The sequence below is a fragment of the Penaeus vannamei genome, chromosome 9 (assembly GCF_042767895.1).
Source record: "Penaeus vannamei isolate JL-2024 chromosome 9, ASM4276789v1, whole genome shotgun sequence".
Lineage (NCBI taxonomy): Eukaryota > Metazoa > Arthropoda > Malacostraca > Decapoda > Penaeidae > Penaeus > Penaeus vannamei.
In genome coordinates, this window is record NC_091557.1 from 10545061 (window position 1) to 10555060 (window position 10000).

Here is a 10000-nt window from a genome sequence, read left to right on the forward strand (position 1 = left end):
TAACAATGTTAAATATTCGGGAGTTTTCGTGCCTTCCTTTATACATGTGAAATAAATCATCTTGAAAATATGACGATGAAGATAGCTTTTTTTTTAGGGGGGGGGGGGGGGGGAGGAGGTACATCGTATGTATGAATGAAAATGACATCTTGTATATACTTTGAGCATTTTCAAGAAAACAGTAATTGGCATCTTCAAGCACTCATCATGCGGTTCTAGGATACTTTGTCGCGGACGTAAAGTTGCCACACCGCGCTGTGACACAAGAGTGCGTTTTTCAAGCGGATAAAATGTCGCGGGGAAGGCACGTTGGCATTTATGTCGGTACATCGCTGTTCATTGTCGACAGATAAGATTTAGGAAGTAGTGGTGAAATTGCAGCAAAAAATAATTAAGTATATATAACACATAATAACACTGGTATCAAACATAATCATATATATTTTTTCTCTAGGTATTAATGAAATGTTTTGTGATGAGCATACCTTTATTGCTCAGTGGGGATCACTATTACTTTGGCTATTTGATCCAGATATTGCAAATCTACAGGTGTATAAGTTTCTAATTTTGTAATAAGGGATATGATCCTCTTATTTAGGAGCTGGTACTTCTTCTGGCCCGAGGGATGCTTCCTACCAGCTGCATGGTGCTCGCGATTCAGAGCTAATTTGTGCTGCTCCTTTTGATATTTTGCAGCGGCAGCCGAGGATGCTCCGGCAGCATCCTGGACGTCGGCCAGCGGAACAAATGCCCGGATGGCAAAGGCAGCATCATCTCTATACCGTGCTGCGAGGCCAAGATTCTGGATGCGTCTCCAGACTGGCCCAGATGGAAATAAAATCCAGCAACCTCTGCACTCGGAAAATTCCTCTGGAAGGCGTTCATTGCTACCTTCTCACAATGTGTCATTATTGCCATTGAATTGCATGATAAGCCTGGGGGTATTAGCTGCAACAACATTTTATTATATATCTCTTCATTCTTTCCTGACAACAACGCATAGACGCAAGGATATGTTATATCACCAAAGTATGCATGGAGTGGGTACTGCTGCTTGTATATGACAGGGGCCACTTTAAAAGTTCTATCATCAAACCAATGACGAGACTCGGCAAGAAATTTCAAATCAGAGTCTGCTGCGAAGATCATCCCATTGTCTTCATAACGAAGGAAGGCCTCTCAGCTTAACGTTGTTCGAAATGGCTGAAGATCAGACACACCTGTCTTTTGTCGCACTCGCCTCAGCGTCCTCTTGATGGCGTCTACCGTTGGTATTAGATGAGCCCAGCCGACTTCAACTCTAGCGTAAAATGTGTTGACAATTTGTGCGACGGGCTCTGCTGTTATGGCAGCATGTTCCTTCATTGCTGCTAGTATCTCCTCCACCTCAGACTACCCAGGGACAACAGGATGTCTGTGGATGGGGTTTTGCCACGTCACTATTTCCCCATTAACGGTATGAACCCTGGCACCACAGGCTCTGTCTTCGCATCTCCACATAACTTTGTCCTGATGGTCCCTTTCCTTCGTAAAAGAGATGCTGGTCAACTCTGAGTTTCACAGTCGCCCGGTATGACGATATAATGTGACAGGCCTCGGGGACATTAACAAGAGAAGGTAGGGGAGGGTAATCTTCATTCAATCCCTCATACGATGAAAACATCGAGATCGGGGTAGGGTGGTAATGGAAGCTCGGTTGAGTTCATGCTGAATGATGTCTCACTCCTTGAAAATTGATTATTATAGCAAGATCACAAGACAGGAGACACACAAGGAACGCTGAAACATAAGGTAATCTGTCCGCATTGTTGAAGCAGTAGCGGATATTAAAGCATTTAGGGCAGGTAAGGTCAGCGGAAACCTCGCACAACATAGTCACCGCGACATAGTGTCTGCCAGACACTGAGTCACCCCGTCATACAGCTTCACGGCTTTCCTTCCTGGTCATAGTGTCCGCGCGACATAGAGAGCGTGCACCCATCATGTACCACATGGGGAAAAGACATATATAGAAAGGAAGGTTATTCCTTATGTGCATGGCTTTGTTATCGAAGTATATGAAATTAAAGGATATACGTATTACAATACAAAAGATGAACATATGATTATATTATATAAACAAACAACCGAAAGCAATCAGGTTTCATTTCATAAACTTTCATGCAAGTTATAGAACGACTGCCTTTCTCGTAGTCGGAAGCCATGCACATGCATCAATCGTCTAGAGAGAAAATGTTCCGCATGACGAGTTGGAAGTGATTTGACCAAAGGGACGAAAAGCTCATCCGGGATCCTTGGCAAAGACAACACGGGGCACTCAAGACAACTCCCGAAGTGGGAGGGTTGAGAATAGGAAGAATAGGAACATATATATATGAATACATACATTTATGTATATATGTACATCTAGATTTGCATATACTGTGTATATATATACATATGCCTATACATACACATACATACTCACAAATACATAGACATACACACACATATAAATATTTCGTATATGTGTGTGTAAAGCATATATTTATGGTCAACAGAGAGAGGATGGAGGAACAGAAAAACGGTTAAGGATTGCATATCAAAATGCACGTGCCTGTGACGTCACACAAAACTGACCGCTCTCGACAAAGGAGCGAATTGGTCAACATTTGCAAGGCCTTAGAGAGGAGCGGTCAGTGCTGGATGCACTTTTTGCTCAGCCATTGAGATGTGAGATTGAAAGAGACCGTTGCAATATGGAGAGTGTCTGTGACGTCAGACAACAGTGACCACTCGGGACAAAGGACCGAGTTGGTCAACATTTACGGGGTCTTTTGGTGGGAGTAGTCACCATTGTATTCTTTCTTACGATTCACCGAATCCTTTATAATCATGTCCATTAATAAGAATAGTGTATGTACGTGTGCACCCATGAATACATGGGCGCATTAGTATTATGTACATAATGATCATTCACGGCAAAAATTAACAAGGTGCGAGATCCCGGAATCCTCTGCATGACTTCGAACCTTCAAGAATAAAAAAAAAAGTTTCTCGAAATAGGTGTTGAGCAGGCAAGCCTTAATGAGGGCGAAGACGAATTTCAAGGGAACTGGGTGTGACTTGGAAACAAGCAGACTCATATATATATATATATATATATATATATATATATATATATATATATATATATATATATATACATATATATATATGCGTGAGCGTATGCGTAAGTATCCACTCAGTAAAAACAAAACTAAGATAAGTGATCACGTAATCCTCTCTTCATCGAAATAAAAGTTCCAAAGTACCCGTTAATGCCTGTATCACAAGGCACTGTAATACAGGCAAGGGAAGAATAATAAAATAGTATTATCTAAGACAAGGAGAAGGAGGGTGAAAAGCCACAAAGCGGAGAGTAAACAAGGAAACAAGATGAATGTAGTAATATGTCTGAAGCTCTCTTATATCACTCCCATGTGGTCTAGTGGCTAGGATACCTGGCTTTCACCCAGGAGGCCCGGGTTCGATTCCCGGCATGGGAAATGACTTTAATCAGCTGTCATAAGTGATAATGAAAGTCGTTTCCTCAACTGTGTTAGATTTCCTGTAATAATTCATATCCATATTGTTATAGCTGAATACTCTGAGAAAAGCTAATTCATTCATGTATTGTAATATATCGATGAACAGAAATAACAATTTACAGTCGTTCAATTAGGTTGTTCCGAAAACGGTAAAACGGTAAATCGTAACACACTGCAGGTTGTATAATAATCTTCCATACGAATTGACCTTCAATCAAGACTTCGATAAACACTTGCGCAAAAGTAATGACTGCCTTAACTGTTCTGGTAATTTTTCATCCCCAAACTGACATCGCAGAGGAAGCGGAATGTGAACGGTTTCTTGTCTACATATGAAGCTGTTATGGAATAATAATAATAATAATAATAAATACAATTCTACATACATGTACACACACACATATAAATGAACAAAACACACACACACACATATATGTAAATATGTGTATTCTGAAAATCGTGAACTTGCAGAAGTTTGCAAGAACTCTTTAGGACCTGGTACTGTGGACAGTGAAAGCTGCAGACAGCGAGCACAGAACAGCCTTGCAACATCCAACTGCTCTTGGCCATGCATGCCTGACCTTCCTCACTCGCGACTGCAGGCGGCGTCTGTGCTTCCAACCGAGGTCTACCGCAACGAGTCGAGTGCGAGAAGTGCTTCTATCATGAAGTGGAATATCTAAAAAAAGAAGAGAAAAAGGTAAAGGATCGCTCTCTTTGAATGGAACTACGATGAAACCACGTGATTGTGCGAGCAATAGAAATGGAATGAAAACAGAAACAAGGAAAATAAAACGATACAAATTTGGGGAAAGGAAAAGGGAAAGGCTATGGCAACAGTGATAAACATTCGAGTATTTGTGCCTTTCTTTATGAAACGTGAAAAACTCTTAACACTTGAATTGTTAAGCATAAAAAGGGAACTACATATGAAATAGTTCTTAATTTATCACCATCTTGAAAATATGACGATGAAGCTAGTTTTCTCTTTTTTTTTTGTGGAGGGGGGTGATACATGTACGCATATCTGTATGAATAAAAATGACATCTTGTATATAAGATGGAAATACATTGAGCCTTTAAAAGAAAACAATAATTGGCATCATAAAATACGCACCATGCACCTCATTGGGAAAAGGCTAGTACTATAATTTCATAAAAAACATGTAGAAATACAGATCATTCTTTATGTATATGTGTTTGTTTGTTATCGAAGTATATGAAATTAAAAGTATTTACATACATATTACATTACAAAAAATGAACAATGACTTATATAATTTTACCAAACAAACGACTATCATGCAAGTTATAGAAAGACATGCACATGCATCAATCGTCAAGAGAGAAAATGTCCCGCATGACGAGTTGGAAGCGATTTGACCAAAGGGACGAAAAGCTCATCCGGGATCCTTGGCAAAGAGAACACGGGGCACTCAAGACAACTCCCAAAGTGGGAGGGTTGAGAATAGGAAGAATAGGAACAAGAGAAGAGGAAAGATGTTTGTGTATTTTTTTTCCTACACACACACACACACACACACACACACACACACACACACACACACACACACACACACATATATATATATATATATATATATATATATATATATATATATATATATGTATATATGTTCATCTAGATTTGCATATACTGTGTATATATATACATATGCCTATACATACACATGCATACTCACAAATACATAGACATACACACACATATAAATATTTCGTATATGTGTGTCTGAGTGTAAAGTATATACTTATGGTCAACAGAGAGAGGATGTAGGAGACAGAAAAACGGTTAAGGATTGCATATCAAAATGCACGTGCCTGTGACGTCACACAAAACTGACCGCACTCGACAAAGGACCGAGTTGGTCAACATTTGCAAGGCCTTTGAGAGGAGCGGTCAGTGCTGGATGCACTTTTTGCTCAGCCTTTGAGATCTTAGAAAAAGACCGTTGCAATATGGAGAGTATCTGTGACGTCAAACAGTGACCACTCGGGACAAAAGACCGAGTTGGTCAACATTTGCGGGGCCTTTTGGTGGGATTGGTCAGCATTGTATTCTTTCCTACGATTCACCGAATCCTTTATAATCATGCCCATTAATAGGAATAGTGGATGTACGTGTGCACCCATGAATACATGGGTGCATTAGCATTATGTACATAATGATCACTCACGGCAAAAAATAACAATGTACGAGATCCCAGAATCCTCTGCATGACTTCGAACCTCCAAGAATAAGAAGAAAATTCTAGAACCGATGTGTTGAGAGATAATTCTGCATGATAACATTTTCGTTCACTGTCGAAGTTTCTCGAAATAGGTGTTGAACAGGCAAGCCTTAATAAGGACAAAGAGGAATTTCAAGGGACTTGGGTGTGACTTGAAAACAAGGAGACTCATATATATATATATATATATATATATATATATATATATATATATATATATATATATATATATCATAGTTTTGTAAAAACAAAACTATGATAAGTGATCACGTAATCCTCTCTTCATCGAAATAAAAGTTTCATAGAACCCAATGCGTGTATCACAATGCACTGTAATACAGGCCAGGGAAGAATAACAAAATAGTATTATCTAAGACAAGGAGACAGAGGGAGAAAAGCCACAAAACGGAGAGTAAACAAGGAAACAAGATAAATCTAATAATATGTCTGAATCCCTCTTATATCACTCCCATGTGGTCTAGTGGCTAGGATACCTGGCTTTCACCCAGGAGGCCCGGGTTCGATTCCCGGCATGGGAAGTTATTTTAATTTTATTCCTTAAAGCAGCTGTCATAAGTGATAATGAAAGTCGTTTCCTCAGCTGTGTTAGATTTCCTTTAATAATTCATATTCATATTGTTAAAGCTGAATACTCTGAGAAAAGTATTCTTTCATGTATTGTAATGTATCGATTAACAGAAATAGCTATCTACAGTCGATCAATTAGATTTTGTTCCTGAAACGGTTCTACAAAACGGTAAAGCGTAAAACACTGTAGGTTGTATGTTAGGTCATAGGAATTAATGTTCAATCAAGACCTTTCGATGAACACTTGCGCAAAGTTAATGGCTGTCTTAACTGTTCTGAGGATTTTCAACCTCAAACTGACATCGCAGAGGAAGCGGAATGTAAACTGTTTAATGTCTACATATAAATCTGTTATGGAATAAAAAAAATAAATGAATAAATAAATAAATAAATAAATAAGTATAGAAATGAATGGATAAAATTCTACATACCTGCACACACACACACACACACACACACACACACACACACACACACACACACACACACACACACACACACACACATATATATATATATATATATATATATATATATATATATATATATATATATATATATATATATATATATACATATGAACAAGCAAGCACAAGCGCTTCTATCATGAAGTAGAATATTTAAAAAAAAAAATGAGAAAAAAGCTCTCTTTGAACGGAACTATGATAAAACCACGTGAGTGAGCGAGGAATAGAAATGGAATGAAAATAACAGAAACAAGGGAAACAAAACGACACAAATTTTGGGAAAATGAATATGAAAATGCTATGGTAAAAATGATAACCATTCGAGAGTTTTTGTGCCTTCCTTTAAGAAACGTAAAAAAAAAAAAAAAACTTGTATTGTTAAACATAAAAAAGGAACTGCATATGAAATATTTTTCAATCTATCATCATCTTGAAAATATGACGATGAAAGTTTTTATTTTTATTTCTATCTTTATTTTTTTTTTTTTGGGGGGGGGTGATACATGTACGTATATCTGTATGAATGAAAATAATATCTTGTATATAAAATGGAAATACATTGAGACTTTACGAGAAAACAATAATTGGCATCCTAAAATACGCACCATGCACCACATTGGGAAAACATTAGTACTATAATTTCACAAAAGCAAATGTAGAAATACACATCATTCTTTATGTATATGGGTTTGTTTGTTATCGAAATATATGAAATTAAAAGTATTTACATACACATTACATTACAAAAGATGAACAATGAATTATATAATCATCAAACAAACGACTATCATGCAAGTTGTAGAACGACAGCCTTTCTCGTAGTCGGAAGCCATGCACATGCATTAATCGTCTAGAGAGAAAATGTCCCGCATGACGAGTTGGAAGTGATTTGACCAAAGGGACGAAAAGCTCATCCGGGATCCTTGGCAAAGACAACACGGGGCACTCAAGACAACTCCCGAAGTGGGAGCGTTGAGAATAGGAAGGATAGGAACGAGAGAAGAGGAAAAGATGTTTGTGTGTGTGTGTGTGTGTGTATATATATATATATATATATATATATATATATATATATATATATATATATATATATATATATATATATATATATATATATATATATATATATATATATATACATGCATACATATATGTGTATATATATATATATATATATATATATATATATATATATATATATATATATATATATATATATATATATATATATCAACATTTACATACACTGCGTGCGTATATACATGTGTTTGTATATATGCATTATATGTATGTATATAGACAATTATATATCTATATGTATACACATACGCACACACATATATATACTATGCATATGCATAGTATATATAAGTGCAGCCAGCACCGGTCAGTCAGTGCTGGCTGCACTTTTTATCCTACTTTTGGGATCTGTAACAGAGAGCGAGACCGTTGCAACACTGAAAGCCTCAGTGACGTCAGACAACAGTGACCACTCTGGACAAAGGACCGAGTTGGTCAACATTTGCAAGGTCTTTGAGAGGAGGGGTCAGTGCTGGATGCACTTTTTGCTCAGCCATTGAGATCTGAGATTGGAAGAGACCGTTGCAATATGGTGAGTATCTGTGACGTCAGACAACAGTGACCACTCGGGACAAAGGACCGAGTTGGTCAACATTTGCGGGGCCTTTTGGTGGGAGTGGTCAGCATTGTATTCTTTCTTACCCTTTTTACGATTCACTGATTTTCTTTATAAGCGTGTCTATTTACAGGAATAGTGAATGCACATGTGCACCCATGAATACATGTGTGGATCAGCAGTGGTCATAATGACCACTCACGGCAAAAAATAACATTGTACGAGATCCCGGAATCTTCTATATGACCGAACCTCCAAGGATAAAAGAGAAAGAAAGAAAAAAATGTTAGGACTGATGTGTTGAGAGATTATAATACAAGACAACATTTTCGTTCACTACCGAAGTTTCTTGAAATAGGTGTTGAACAGGCAAGCCTTAAGGAGGACTCGCGCTTCTGTGTGTTTGTATATTTATGTGAGTATATAAGCACAGGAAAACATCAACTTAACTTTCATCTAAAGAACATAGAAGAAAAGGAAGAAAAACAAACTAAATTGACCAGTTTTCTGTAGTCACTGACATGAGTACTATTCAAAGCAGAAAGACGGAGGGCGAAAAGCCGCAAAAAGAAATAGAAAACGAGGAAATGGAATATGTTAAATAGAATGCATGAATGCTCATGATTTCCCTCCCACGTGGTCTAGCTTTCACCTAGGAGGCCCGGGTTCGATTCCCGGCATGGGAAGTTGCTTTGGTCTGTTCCTTTTTGGCTCTATTCCTTAAAGTAGCTGCCATGTGTGATGATGAAACGCGTATCCTCAAATAGAGTTAGATCTCTTTTGAAAAGATATACATATTGCTACTGCTGACTACGTTGAGAAAAGACAGCATATTGCAGCATATCGATCAAGGACAGAAATAACTATTTACAGTCGTTCAAGTAAATTTTGGTATAATAACATACTGAAGTGTTTCTTCCACTATAGACTCTACAAGAGCAAAGCGTAGCACATTGCAGGTCTTATTATAATCTGCCATACGAATTCACCTTCAATCCAGACCTTTCGATGAACATTTGCACAAACTGAATGTCATAACTGTTCTGGGAATTTGCAACTTCAAACTAACATCGCGAAAGAAGCGGGATGTGACCTGTTTCTTGCCTGTATGTAAAGCCGTTAGTTAATATCCAAAAAAATCATTCAAATTATACATACATACATACATACATATATATATACATACATACATACATACATACATATATATATATATATATATATATATATATATATATATATATATATATATATAACATCGCGAAAGAAGCGGGATGTGACCTATTTCTTGCCTGTATGTAAAGCCGTTAGTTAATATTTAAAACAATCATTCAAATTATACATACATACATACATACATACATATATATATACATATATATACATACATATATATATATATATATATATATATATATATATATATATGCATATCTATATCTATGAATACATATATGTATATAAACACACACACACACACACACACACACA

General features: G+C 37.1%; 2 non-coding genes across 2 annotated transcripts; both read left to right on the forward strand.

Moving 5' to 3' along the window:
- Nucleotides 1-3455: 3455 nt before the first annotated feature.
- TRNAE-UUC (transfer RNA glutamic acid (anticodon UUC)) lies at nt 3456-3527 on the forward strand. The gene has a single exon. It is a non-coding gene; the product is annotated as a tRNA-Glu (tRNA).
- A 2758-nt stretch (nt 3528-6285) lies between these two features.
- Nucleotides 6286-6357, forward strand: TRNAE-UUC (transfer RNA glutamic acid (anticodon UUC)). The gene has a single exon. It is a non-coding gene; the product is annotated as a tRNA-Glu (tRNA).
- Nucleotides 6358-10000: the final 3643 nt, after the last annotated feature.